The sequence below is a fragment of the Pseudorca crassidens genome, chromosome 17 (assembly GCF_039906515.1).
Source record: "Pseudorca crassidens isolate mPseCra1 chromosome 17, mPseCra1.hap1, whole genome shotgun sequence".
In the NCBI taxonomy this organism is placed as follows: Eukaryota; Metazoa; Chordata; class Mammalia; order Artiodactyla; family Delphinidae; genus Pseudorca; species Pseudorca crassidens.
This window is the reverse complement of record NC_090312.1, coordinates 2,166,366-2,180,656: the sequence shown is the minus strand read 5'-3', so window position 1 is coordinate 2,180,656 and position 14,291 is coordinate 2,166,366.

The following is a 14,291-nucleotide window of genomic DNA, read 5'->3' as shown; positions in this document are numbered from 1 at the left end:
TTTACAGTTCAAAAACATAACGTAAAAGGTAGTCAGCAGGGCTTCCCTGGTGGCGCAGTGGTTGAGAGTCCGCCTGTCGATACGGGGGACACGGGTTCGCGCCCCGGTCCGGGAAGATCCCACATGCCGCGGAGCGGCTGGGCCCGTGAGCCATGGCCGCTGAGCCTGCGTGTCCAGAGCCTGTGCTCCGCAACGGGAGAGGCCACAGTAGTGAGAGGCCTGCATACCACAAAAAAAAAAAAAAAAAAAGGGCAGAGAACCTGAATAGATATTTTCCCCAAGACATACATATGGCCAACAGGCACATGAAAAGATACTCAACATCGCTCATCAGGGAAATGTAAATCAAAACCACAATGAAATATCACCTCACACCTGTCACAATGGCTATTATCAAAAAGACAACAAATAACAAGTGCTGGTGAGGGTGTGGAGAAAGGGGAGCCCTCACGCACCATTTGTGAGAATGTTAATTATAGCCATTATGAAAACAGTATAAAGATTCATCAAAATACTAAAAATAGAACTACCATATGAAGGGGAAGATGGGACGAATTGAGAGTAGCCCTGACATATATACACTACCATGTGTAAAACAGATCGCTAGTGGGAAGCTGCTGTATAACACAGGGGGCTCAGCTCAGTGCTCTGTGATGACCTGGGTGGGGGGATGCGGGGTGGGAGGGGGGCTCAAGAGGGAGGGGATATATGTACACATATAGCTGATTCACTTCATTCTACAGCAGAAACTAACACAACATTGTAAAGCAATTATACTCCAATTTTTTTTTAATGACAAAAAAAAAAAAGAACTACCACATGATTCCATGGATACCAGTGATTCCACTCCTGGGTATTTATCCAAAGAAAAGCAAAACAGTAATTAGAAAAGTAACATGTATCCCCAATGTTCATTGCAGCATTAATCACAGTAGTCAAGTTATGGAAGCAACCTAAGCCCTCATCAATAGATGAGTGGATAAAGAAGATGTGGTATATACACAATGGAGTATTACTCAGCCATAAAAAAGAATGAAATCTTGCCATTCGTGACAAAATGGATGGACCTAGAGGGTATTTTGCTAAGTGAAATAAGCCAAAGACAAATACTGTGTGATTTCACTTATATGTGGAATCTAAAAAAACAAAACAAATGAACAAATATAACTAAACAGAAACAGAGTCACAGATACAGAGAACAGACAGGTGGTCGCCAGAGGGGAGAGGTTGAGGGGAGGAGAGAAATAGATGAGGGAGATTAAGAGGGCCAAACTTCCACTCATCAAATAACTAAGTCATGGAGATGGAATGTACACTGTGGGGAATAGAGTCAATAATCATATAATCCCTTTGAATGGTGACAGATGGCAACTAGACTTACTATGGTGATCATTTCGAAATGTATGGCAGTATCAAATCACTACGTCGTATAATGGGAACTAACCTAGTGCTATAGGTCAATTATACTTCAAATACAAATTCATAGAAAAAGAGAAGAGGTTTCTGGTTACCAGAGGCGGGGTGAAGGGAGGGGGAATTGGACAGAGGTGGTCGAAATGTACAAACTTCCAGTCACAAGATAAAGAAGTACTAGGGATGTAACGTACAACATGGTAAATAGAATGAACGCTGCTGCGGGTTATATATGAGACTTGTCAGGAGAGTGAATCCTGAGTTCTCATCACAAGGAAAAACTTTGTTTCTATTCCTGTTTTTCATCCACGTGTGATGATGGATGTCACTAGATGTGCTGTGGTCATCATTTCATGACGTGTGTAAGTCTCATCGTCATGCGGCACACCTTAAACCTACCCAGTGCCGAAGGTCCAATTATGCCTCAATAGAACCAAAAGGAAAAACATATCCTCCGTCGTGAGTTCTTGCTCCAGCGTTTAACGCCTGTCTCACTGTCGTGATCTGAGCTCACACTCAAAAGCAGCTGGAGTTCGATAACCAGGTCAGCCCAGGACTTCGCTTCCTGCTTTTTCCTGCTTGCTCGGCTTGCTTTGGAACAACCTAACCCTTGACCCCCGGCAAGGCTCCGCCCACAGGTCCTTTCTCTCTCTGCTCCCCACCTGTTCTGTGGGGTCCCTGGCTATGCTCCTCTGTGGCCCCCGCGCACACCGTAGCGCCCTCTCTGGGACCCGGAGTATAATACACTTCTTCCTTCCAAGTCTTTGCCTTGCCCATCCAACATTTCTAATAGGACAGCAGCAGGATGGACAGGCAGGGTCTGCCCCGGAGAGATCTCTGGAAATGGAGCCTGTGGGGACAGCAGGACTTTGGGGGCACAGCTAATTCAGGAGATGGGTGGACAAACACGGCCCCCCCACAGTGCAGGGAGCAGCCCCCGGCGGCATCCTCACAGGTCCGTTTTATCCCACAGGAAGGGCAGGATCCTTCTGGTCCAAATCCTTCATCAGGCGGGCACCAACAGCAGACTTTCTGCCGGCCGAGCTGCCAGGAAGGGGCTTGCTGGGGAGACAGTAAGTGACCGGGGAAGCTGAGAACAAGGAATCCCCAGGAGGAGGCTCCCCCGCAGCCGTGTGGGGGATGCACAGAGGACTGGAGGTGGCCTGTGGGACTGGGGGCTGGGGGCCCGGAGAAGGAAGGGGGCCGGGAGATGGGTGATTCTGAAAGGTCTCAATTTTGCAGTTCTGAGGAAGGGGGAGCCGCCCAGCTTCCTTCCTCCTGGGATTTACCCAAAGCGAGTGCTTCTGAGGAAGAAAGAGGTTGGATGTCTGCCAATCACTCCTTCCCACCAGGGCCCAGGTGACACCCATCCTGCTGGTCTGGGACTCAAGGTCCTGGATGAGGTCTGACAGGTGGATGCAGGTGGAGGCAGGTGAGCCCAGCCCCGCATTCCTATGGGTGGGGCACAAGCGTTCTGGGGGGGTATAACAGTGGGCCACCAGGGAGGCGGCTCCAGATGCTGGCTTGCTGAAAGGAGTCTGAAGCTAGTGGTGAGTTGACACAGGAGGGAGGTGTGCTGGGGGGTCAGCCAGTGAGGCGAGGCAGGAGCCTAGACGTGGGGCACCGCAAAGGGGCCCATGGAGCTGTGCCGTTTCCAGGCGTCATCAAAGGCCTCCATCGCGTCCTTCCGGTCCTCCTGCTGTGCTCGGAGCTCTGTGAGTGCCAGGACACCCGAGGGACCTGGCCCAAGGGCATGGGGGGCAATGCCCTGTGAGCATGTGAGGGGTCTGCCTTCCAGAATCTGAGTGTGAAAAGGGGCCACAGTTCTTTCAGAGGGGCCCAGAAGCAGCCGTCCAGAGGCCACGCTCCCACACAGCTGTGGTCCTGTTGTGTGCGAGTCTGAACCCAGCCTTCCCACCCTCTGAGCTTGGGCCTGTGTCCCTGCCCAGCCCCAGCCCTGAGCCTGTGGTGCTACACCTGTTACGGCATCAGCAATGTTGGCAAGCTCAGCCAGTGCCAGCCCACCCAGTGCAGCTGGAGCCCTGCTGTCTGCTCTAGGGGCGACCTGACCACAACGCAGCTGGAGTCCTGCTGTCTGCTCTAGGGGCAACCTGACCACAGCCATGGGCAGTGGTGAGTCCCACCCAGTGCAGCTGGAGCCCTGCTGTCTGCTCTAGGGGCGACCTGACCACAACGCAGCTGGAGCCCTGCTGTCTGCTCTAGGGGCGACCTGACCACAACGCAGCTGGAGTCCTGCTGTCTGCTCTAGGGGCAACCTGACCACAGCCATGGGCAGTGGTGAGTCCCACCCAGTGCAGCTGGAGCCCTGCTGTCTGCTCTAGGGGCGACCTGACCACAGCCATGGGCAGTGGTGAGTCCCACCCAGTGCAGCTGGAGCCCTGCTGTCTGCTCTAGGGGCGACCTGACCACAACGCAGCTGGAGTCCTGCTGTCTGCTCTAGGGGCGACCTGACCACAACGCAGCTGGAGTCCTGCTGTCTGCTCTAGGGGCAACCTGACCACAGCCATGGGCAGTGGTGAGTCCCACCCAGTGCAGCTGGAGCCCTGCTGCCTGCTCTAGGGGCGACCTGACCACAGCCATGGGCAGTGGTGAGTCCCACCCAGTGCAGCTGGAGCCCTGCTGTCTGCTCTAGGGGCGACCTGACCACAGCCATGGGCAGTGGTGAGTCCCACCCAATGCAGCTGGAGTCCTGCTGTCTGCTCTAGGGGCGACCTGACCACAGCCATGGGCAGTGGTGAGTTCCCAGCACCCAGAGCGTGCGGATGGGTTGAGGGGGGGCTCTGGGAATGGCAGGGGGCCAACATCAGTGTGACCTGGGGCACAACCCTGCCCCTCACCGGCCTGCCTCAGTGTCCCCATCTGTAGAGAGAGGGGCTAGCTCCCAGAAGCCTCCTGGAGGGGGCGGGGGTGCGTGGGGGGGTGCCTGGTGGAACAGGACAGCCTCCCAGCAGAGGAATGGAGAGCCCAGCGGGTCTGGGGAGAGGGTGAGGAGGGACGACCCCAGGAGGGTCAGAGGGGGCCTCCCACCCCAGACGGCTCCTTCCGTGCCCACAGGGAAGGTGGAGTCGTATTACACGGACTGTGCCCTTTCCTGCGAGTTAGCTTCCACAGCCATACGGTGCTGGCGCGACGATAACCCCTAAGTCTGAAGTGTGGGGCGTGACCTGCTGTGCAAAGGACCTGTGTGATGGAGTGGCCCCGACGGGGCGCAGCCTCTGGGCCCTGGCCGCGGGTCTCCTGCTCAGCCTGGGCCCTACCTTCCTCTGGGTCCTGCTGTGACCACCCCTGCGGCGAGGACTCTGATGGGGAGGGGCATCGTTCGCGATCGCGGCTCCACGGCGGCGGCAGGGCGGTCCCAGCCCAGCACGCCTGCGCAGACGTGTGCGCTCAGACCCGCGCGTGCTCAGCAAACACAGGCTGTGCCGGGACTCGTCCCCTCGCAGGGCCCGGCGCAGGGGCCCCACCCACCCGGCCAACCCAGCCCCAGGCGCCCAGCTCCCTGCTGTGCCAGCAAGCCTGACGTGTTCTGCAAGCGCTGTCAATTAACCACTGACTCCAGATGCAGAAACCGCGGGGCGCTGGCTGGACTGGGGCCTGTAGGAGAGCGGAGGCCACAGCCCGACCGGCGGGGTCCCACTCACAGCGAAAATAAACGCTTTCCACATCCTCCTGAGCTTTGCGTGCTCTTCAGCTCCATCGGGGAGAGGGTGGAGTCCCCTGTGACCCCCCCCCCCTCGAAGGGAGACTTTGCTTCAAGCCCGTGTTCCCTGGGCCGGGCGAGCTCCGATGGCCGGGGACTGGGAATAGGGGCGCCTGTCCCGGAGGGGCCAGCTCTGCACAGCGGTGGGGGTCCCCGCTCTTCCCCGTGAAGCATTTCCTCCTCCCTGCGCCCCTGCGCGTCCGCGCCAAGCAGAGCGGGAGTGGACCAAACCCCTCTCGCCTTCACTCCCTGAGGTGAAAACAAGGGAGACTCAACCTCATCCCTGAACATGGCGCGGCCAACCCCAGACCTGAGCGGGTTGGGGAGGGGGCCTGTCCCCACTGGGATGGGCCTGGGGGTGGGGCTGGGCCGGGCCTCTGCGGCCTGGAATTCCAGAAGCCTCTCCCTCAGCACCCTGCCTTCCCGCGTCTCCCCAGCCTCAGCAGGGCAGCCGGCTTCGAGTGGGCGGTGACACCACACAGGCACACGATGGGGGGTCCGGGGGTGGGCATGTACGGGGTAGGAGCTGCTTCTCGGGAAGAGGGGTCTGAAGACCCCATGCATACCTTGCTGGCCTCCAGCGGGCCTGCACAGGTACCCTCACCCCCAGCCTGGTGGGCCAGTCTCCCTCCTCCTGACCTCGCGGTCCTGTCCCCCTGGGTGACCGCGGGCAAGGGCTGTCCCCTCTGGCCTGCGGGGTAACCAGGGACCTCGAATGTAAGGGTGTTAGAGGAGGGGCCTTGGGGGGGTGACGATGTGGGCAGACCCATCTGTGTAGGGAGTGCCTGGGGGGTAGCAGGTGAGGAGCCCCCAGGAGAGCCCCTGGTGGCCCCTGAGCAGAGGCAGTGGAGCCTGAGGGACATCCCAGGAAGGACACGCCTTCTCCACAAGGAGCTTCCAGTCATCCCCTGACACTTTTAAGAAAGATGTTTCCAAAAACTCTCCCATTGGCCAGGTCGTGGGTCCCGAGAACCCCAGGAACAGCCCTTGCCGAGAAATGCACCTGTGAGAAAGCCAGGCCACAGAGGGTCCCGTGCCTAGCCAGAGCCCCACCCCATGAGGACCCAGAGACACCCCCCCGCCACCCAGATCAGTCACGTCTAAGACAACGGCAACGTCTGCAGACACAGAGGGTTAGGCCCGGAGACCTTCTGGTCACGGGTACCCTGTTGGCTGGGCACTTTGGTTTATGGAAATACAATATAGTCCCCCACATTTGTGATCCTTCATTAATTGTTACAGAGGAAATCTTCGTCAGCATTTTAGCCATACTTAATGAAAACGTCGGTAAACGTCTATGATACGATCTGTGGGAATTGAAACCTTGAGTTCGCCATTTGCCCTTGCTCTGGGGACAGAAAGCGGTCTGGCAAATGCTCCTGACCCCAAAGATGAGATCTTAAAATAGTTTTCAAAAGGGGCAAGTAGTTTTTCCAAAATACCAAGAGTCTGTTTCAGTGATTCAAAAGAGCACAGTGATAGGGATAGAGAAGGATAATCAGAGTTAGCTCGAAAATCCCACCAGGGGATCGTAAGTAGAGAGGAAATTTTGGGTGGCTTTGGGAGACCGCAGTCAGTTAATGATCACTCGAGAAAGTAATGAGAAAATCCTGAAACAATGTGGGTTTGCTTGACTCATAAGGCAGAGCATCAAAGCCAGACAGGCCTGCCTAACGACACCACCAAGCTAACTTGCTTACCAAAAAAGCCATGCAATGGAAGTGCAAGTCATGCCTCAAGACAAGAAAACAATAGTGGAAACATAAGTCATACATCCTGCGCAGCGATATCAACAAGCTAATGACCCCTAGGACGTGCTCTCTGCACACGCAAACACAGTAATTTAGGGAAAGGTGACATTTCAAAATGAAACACCCTCATTATACTGAGACCTGAAATCGTTTTTCCACGGCGCCATGAAAGTCCCGGATGCACCGTGTAGGGGTCAAAAACTCCCCTGCTCGACATGCAAGAGGAGTTGACGTTGGAAGACTCGGAGAACAAGGAAGGAGGTGGTCTTCTCCTCCTCCCCTCTTTTCCTTTGATTAGAGAAATATAAGCCCCTGAGCACTCAGGGCAGCACAATTCTCGCCTGCCTGCTCGTAAGCCTCACAAGCAGCCCATCCTAATAAAGCACTTCTGTCCACCACTTTGCCTCTCGCTGAATTCTTTCTGCACCGAGACATAAAGAACTGGGGCTCCCTGGACCTCCACCACCACCCCCCACCGCCCCCCCCACCCCCGCACCAAAACACCACCTAGCGGTTTCAGCAGGTCTGTAATTTGAAGACTAAGAATGTCCATCACAGACACTGTACTATGGTGAGTGGTTTTCTCACTTATATTTCCATGTTCTCAATCATACTTCTCAGAGGAGCTGCGTTCTGCCACCAAACTTGTGTCTAATTAACCACCAGATACAAAATTGCTCATCTGCATAGAATTAGACAGACCAGTATGAGAACCAGGCATGTGCCTCCCAGGTCAGAGGGCCATTCCTCCACGTATGAAGGTTGGGCAAGCTAGTTACAGAGGTGTCCTTGGTAGATTAACATGACAACAGGTGTGGCATCTAGCTTTTCCAGATCAGCCTTCTTTGCTGTGTGTTTCTAGGACCAGTGATGTGAGGGAAGCCACTGGTCCGGACACGTGTCTGGCACAGGCAGGGCAGGCAGTGCTGGCTGCCCACCCAGGAGCCCCACCTGCACTGTGCATGCCTGTGGTTTTGCAGGGTGTGAGGAGCTCAGGAACCAAGCGTCACCTCCCTGCTCCCTGTGCAGCCGGGGCAGGTCGGAAGGGGCAGAACTGGCATGATTGAGTAAAGCATAGAGAGAGGGAGGTCATAAGACCCCTCCCCAGGAAGCCTCTGGAAGCCACCTCCTCTCTGGACAGCGAGTACTTAACAGGAGGGGTGGGATGAGTCTGGGCACCTGCTGTGGGTCACCTGGGGAGGTAGAGGCACAGTCTGCTGAGGACCCAGGTCCCCCGTACAAAACTCTGCCCACCAGAGCAGAAGGGGCCCCAGGGTGGGGCCATCCAGGAGAGAAGTTCTCTCCTGGGAAGGGGCTTCAGAGCACTTCTTCCCCTACAGACACACACACACACACACACACACACACACACACACACACACGCAAGTGTAAGCAGCTTTGGGCAGGAAAGAGCTCTCTGCAGGAGGTCCCTTTTGTCTTATCACTGACCTGAAACCGGGGTCCCCCATTCTCTACTCATCTCTCGCACAAGCACACTTTTCAAATGTTTTGATCACATGATACCTTGCTAAACTGCTGGTTCTTTCTGTGGATCGAAGTAGAAATGAAGAATAAGTAACCCACGACCAGGTAATGATTTTCGAGCAGTGAGCAGCCGGACCTGAGTTTGGTAACACACGTACACCAGATGCCCATACACAGGCACACGCACATATACACACACACGCGGAGATTCACACATATACCTGCACACACACACATGCACGCATGCACCTCTGTCCTATCTGGACTCACTGCTGGCATTGGTCTCCTGGGATATTCCATGGCCTTTGCTTTCCTAGTACAGGAACCACCCCTCCCTCCTAGCCACCACTCTGCCTGGAGTGAAGATGGCAGCTGGAGGCTGATTCACTGTGCTGGGACCAGGCCTCGGGCACCATGGCCTCCAGCAGTCTCACCACACGAGGGGAGTATAAGCCCCTTTGCAGGAGGACTGAGCGCTCCCTGCAGGACGCAAGGGGCCCACGTGTCCCGAGGGGCGGAGCCAGGCCCCGTCCTCCTGCAGAGGCCTGAGGCACAACCATCTGCCTGGATTCCTCCGCCATGCAATTTCTTGGGCTTTTTAATCTTCCATTGTGATGAGTGGCTACGAATTATTGCAAGCATCTTCTTTCAGCCTGCCACCTCTTTTCTTTTCTTTCTGATTGCAGCATCATGATAACAGGCAAACTTTTTTCACCGCTCGTATTCTTGAATGCATTGGTGGATTACTTAAAAACGTTTTCTGTTAATACATGAAGAGGTGGTCTTACGTTTCTTCTAAAGACCTCTAAGTTTTCCACTTGCAGTCTGAGCTTTGATCCACCTGAAATGTTTCCTCCGTGACGCCCCTACCCAAGTCCCAACACGGTTCATCTCCCCTCCTCTGAGATGCAGGCCGGGGGCCCCCCCACCAGCCTCCTACGAGAACCCCCAAAAATCACTCAGCTCCCGCCAAGCCCACTCCATGCTGCTTTTAAAACATTTTTAACTTTTCATTTTTAAATCAGCTCACACGTACAAAGATGTTTCAAAAATAATGCAGCGTTTCTAGAATTGCTTCCCTCATCTTCCCCAAATGTTAACTTCTTACATAACCACGGCACTGCCATCAGAAACAGGAACTCAGCACCAGTGCCAGACCCTCAGGCCCTTTTGGAGTCCCCTGCCGTCCATCAGTCCTTCCCCTGGGTCCACAGCCCAGTCCTGCACCGCACCTCCACCCTGTCCCCTGGTCTTCTCACCCCGACACCGCCCCTAGAGGCCCGGCCACTCCCGGCCTCCCGATGCCCACGGCTTACATTCCAGGGCTTTCACTTCGCCTCATTCTAAGACGCCCTAGTTAATCATAGCCATCCCTGTTTTTGACAGCTGACGCTCACAGGTTTGCCCACCAGTCGGTGAACCAGAAACACCCTCCAGGCACCACACACACTGAGGTCCCAGCCCTTCACCCCCCACCCCCCAGAGCACCTCCTGGGAACATCGAATCTGCAAGGCCCATGGGCACAGACCTGCACAGTGGCCACCTTGGGAAAGCTGGCTGACTCGAGTCTGTCTGTCCCACTGGCCCTGCTGCCCAACCAGGAACAAGAGCCCCCGGCCCTCTCCTCTGGCTCTTCTGTTGGGGGGCAGGTACCTCACTTCCCTCCATGGCCCAGACGCTGGTCACCCTCGGAGGGAAGCGTCCCGGAATGCAGGGCACCAGAGGGAGCAGTGTGCGTGTGCCTATGTGTGCATGTGTGTGCTGTGTGCACGTGTGTTCTAAATTAAATTCTTTTAACTTTTATTTGTTTATTTATTTATTTACTATTTATTTTGGCTGTGCCGGGTCTTCGTTGCAGCACACAGGCTTCTTAGTTGCGGCATGCATGCGGGATCTAGTTCCCCAACCAGCGATCGAACCTGGGCCCCCTGCATTGAGAGCGCGGAGTCTTATCCACTGGACCACTAGGGAAGTCCCTGCACGTGTGCTCTGTGTTTGGTGTTGGTGTCGTGTGCACAGGGCTGGTGTTGGCATGTGTGCACGCGGCGTGCTCAGTGGAGAGGCAGGGCTGGGCCTCCCACCAGAGCGTGGCCAGGGCAGCCCTCCAGTTTCCTTTTCCCCAGAATGTCGCCCCACTCTGGCCTGGCCCAGCCTGGGCAACAGAGGAGAGGCGAGGGGCACCAAGACGGGTGGGTGGCTCCTTTGGCCCCAAGGAAGCAAGCCAGGGGGCTGGGGACCCAGTGGGGGAGGGGCCGCCCCTGCCCACCCAGCACAAGAGGGTCTGGGGCAGATCCCTCCACCCCACTTCCCTGGCCACTCCTGCGGTGGGGGATTCTGAGTGAGGAAGAGGTGAATCCTGTGCCATGAGGGGAGAGCCAATTCCCAGAGACACTGCAGAAGTCGGCTCTCAGGGCCACACGGCCTGGCCTCTGCTGACCCGTGCACAGCCTCTCCTCCCTTAGAGAGTGATGGCCAGCTGGTGAAGACCCACTGCGAGCCAGACAGCACTCACCCAGGACCCTCCATCTACTGGGGAAAGGAGGGGGACCAGGGACTCCACTGTGACTGCGCAGTCTCCCCCAGAACGGGGCTGCCAAGCTCAGCCAGGACAGGGGCTGCAGGGGAGGGAGCTGGGCGCGCAGAGGTGGTCCTGAAGGACCAGGACCCCCAGGAACTGAAGTTAGTGCCCTAACTATGCTGGTGATAACAGGCGCGTTGGGAAGTAGAATTAGAAACAAATCTCCTGCTAACCCAGAAAACCTCTGCAGTGAATTGTGTTACTGAGTCAGCATTAAACAGCGCCATGCACATCGCAGGCAGTCCACTAAGCTGAGAGATGACAAAGGCGGACAGCTCCTCTGCTGCACCCCAGTTCTCCAGATCTACCTACCATGACTGGTCCTCGGGAGACTGCAGCACTGACACGTGGCTCATCCCAAATTCACCTTTTAAAAGGATTTAACTCCATCTCAAGTTAGCTCAGTTCTCAAGAGAGAGAATTCATCACGACCAGTTTTCAAAAGTGATTGCTCCAAGAAGGGAGAGGCAGGAAACTTCCTTCCTTTCTTGCTCCAGGGAGAATAACTTTTTGCCTTGCTTTTAATGTGTGCCCCTCACGTGCAGGATGAATGATGACTCTGCCGGCGTCTGTGTTTGCCCTTTTGCTCACTGCGTATCGGTAAAGGGTGGCCAAGCTCCCATCTAATATGGGTCAAATCAAGTTCATTTCCATTTTACATTCCATTTCTTTCTCCAACTCAATGCTTTCATTACATAAGTAACTCTGTTTCCTATAGAGAGTTCTAATAAGCCATCTGAAAAATAAATGTCATGAACTAGGGGCTTTGTCCCTAAGGTAGAAATGGACAGAATCAAAGATACCTAGTGCCTCCACACAGCAAGAATTTATATGTGTTGGTCATACTGTGAAATATATTTCTCATGGCAGATGTTGGTCAAAAACATGTAAGAGGGGCTTCCCTGGTGGCGCAGTGGTTAAGAATCCGCCTGCCAATGCAGGGGACATGGGTTCGAGCCCTGGTCCGGGAAGATCCCACATGCTGCGGAGCAACTAAGCCCGTGCGCCACAACTACTGAAGCCCACGCACCTAAAGCCCCCCGTGCTCCGCAAGAAGAGAAGCCACCGCAGTGAGAAGCCCGCGCACCAGGACGAAGAGTAGCCCCCGCTCGCCACAATTAGAGAAAGCCCGCACACAGCAACGAAGACCCAACGCAGCCAAAAATAAATTAAATAAATAAATGTATTTTAAAAAAACCCAACCGTTTAAGTGTGTGCTCGCTCAGGCTGAGCCTCCTGGAGGGGTGGGAGGGGCTTGGGACCACCCCAGGTAGGAGGAGGACTGTGGATGGGCGCCAGCCACATGCCCTGTGCTTGACCAAGGCTGGTCCTCACCCATAGCCTGAGTCCCACCCAGGGCCCAGGGAGAATTCTCTCTGGGGACACAGGCTGAGGCCTGGCTCTGGGGGGCCAGGAACTGTGAACGCTCCCTTCTCTTGCCAGACCCTAAAGCCATGAGACATACAGTAGTGTAAATGTTGTCAGGACAAAGCCCGTTTTTAAACATTTCCCTCTCCCCCTTCCCTTCCCTGGTATCCAGGGAAGTCCCTTCTAGAGAGAGCCTGTGTGAGGAGCGCTTCCAGGAGCCCAGGCCTTCCTGGCAGCGCTGAGCAGGGGCCCTGCCAACACCACCTGCTCTTCCAGGGGCCCCCATCTCCTGGCGGGGGCCCCCCTCCATCCCTGCCTTCTCCCCACCCTCCTTCCACAGGGCTGGCCTGCAACGTCCTGAAGGTTCTCCCATCTGACCCTGCCTCTCCTCCCTTGCCCTTCACAGGCTTCCATCCAGAGCCTGCCCTTCTCTCTATCCCTGGGGGTCTGCTTCTCAGAGCACCCAAACTGACACCCCCCTCCCCGCCCCTCGTCTCCCCTCCCCTGCATGGAGGAGTCATGGACACGGGGTAGTGAGGCGGATGTAGGGAGACACGGGCGGGCCCTTGATCCGGGGCAAAGGGGGTGGGCGGAGCACAGAGGAGGTGGGTTTGTGCTTCTTGGGACTCGGGCAGCCCCGGGGAGGGGCACACTCCAGCTCAGCTTATCGCCCAGGGCCCGGGGCTGAGGACGACCCGCTGACCACCTCCTTCCCGGGGGGTGCTGAGGGCCGGCTTTTCTGCATTTCCTAATAGAAATTTTGCAAACAAGCTGGTGTGCAAAAGGTCTCATGACAGCAGCAAGAGACGAGAAGAACAGAGAGCACATCCCATCTCCCCCAGAGGAGCCAGTAAGGAGCCAGTTAGGACAGCGACAGGGCATGGACGGGCACTTGAGCCGCGCTGCCTCAGCCCAAAGGGAGCCTCCTCTGATGGGCAACCCGCTGGCCAGGCTGAGGCTCGTGAGAACTGCGCTGAAGTCCGAGTCGGGAGTGACGCTGGGGAAGCAACGGTGGGTGCGAGAGACACGTCCAGCCTCCGGCCATCAGGGCTCCCAGTGGCCACAGATGGCTGATTGCTGCCCCTCAGGCGGCACAGGGGCCAGGCCCGGCCTTCCGGCTGCTCTGTTGGAAGAGCTCAGAGCCGGCCCACGCGGCCGCCAGGCAGAGCTGCGGGGAGGGCCCGCAGGGTCCTGGTGCCAGCGCCCCCCTGGACATCCGGAGCCCACTCCTCGGCAGGACATCAGAGTGTCCCCACGGAGGGGCTCTTCCCCACTCCCAGGACACCTTGTGGAGCTTGAAGCAGAGATGCTTGTGAGACTAAAATCCCGAGACTCAAGCTGGGGAGAACTACAGGGGCACCTGACCAGGGCCCAGGGCACTAGCCGCCTGGAGGCCTCTGAGATAAAAGCAGCGGCAGGGAAAGGATGAAGCCGGCCTGTCCCCGGGACCGTGTGAGTGAATCCACCGTGTCCGGGAGAACGGAGAACAGAGAACAGCGAACAGCTTCGTGGGAAACCGGCCGCGGCCTTGAAGCCTGTGCAGGGTGCCCTGCACGCTCCGGTCACCAGAGGGCGAACGAGGGGAGAGGGGCGCGCGAGGGGCGGGGACTGGGGACTGGCTGGAGAGGGGCGGGGGAGCCAGAACTGGGGACTGGGGGAGCGAGGTGGGGTGCATGACGCCAGTGGAACCGACTGGGGAAGCGGGCGGCGCCCTGACCCGTGCGTTCTGCCGCGTGCCAGCCCGGCCCCGGCGAGCACCAGGGACAGGGACACGCACGTTCCGCCTCCCGAGGCCCCGCCCTGGGCCCTGCCGCCACCGTAGGCCGAGCCTGAGCACCGTGCAAAGGCAGACAGCAGCTGACACCCGGCGCGGGTGGATGTCCCTCCCTTCGCAGGATGAAACCAAAATGCCCGAGAGCGGCGATTGCCCCATCTGCACCCCAGCCGCCGCTCCCCCTTGGCGCCGTCAGCCCC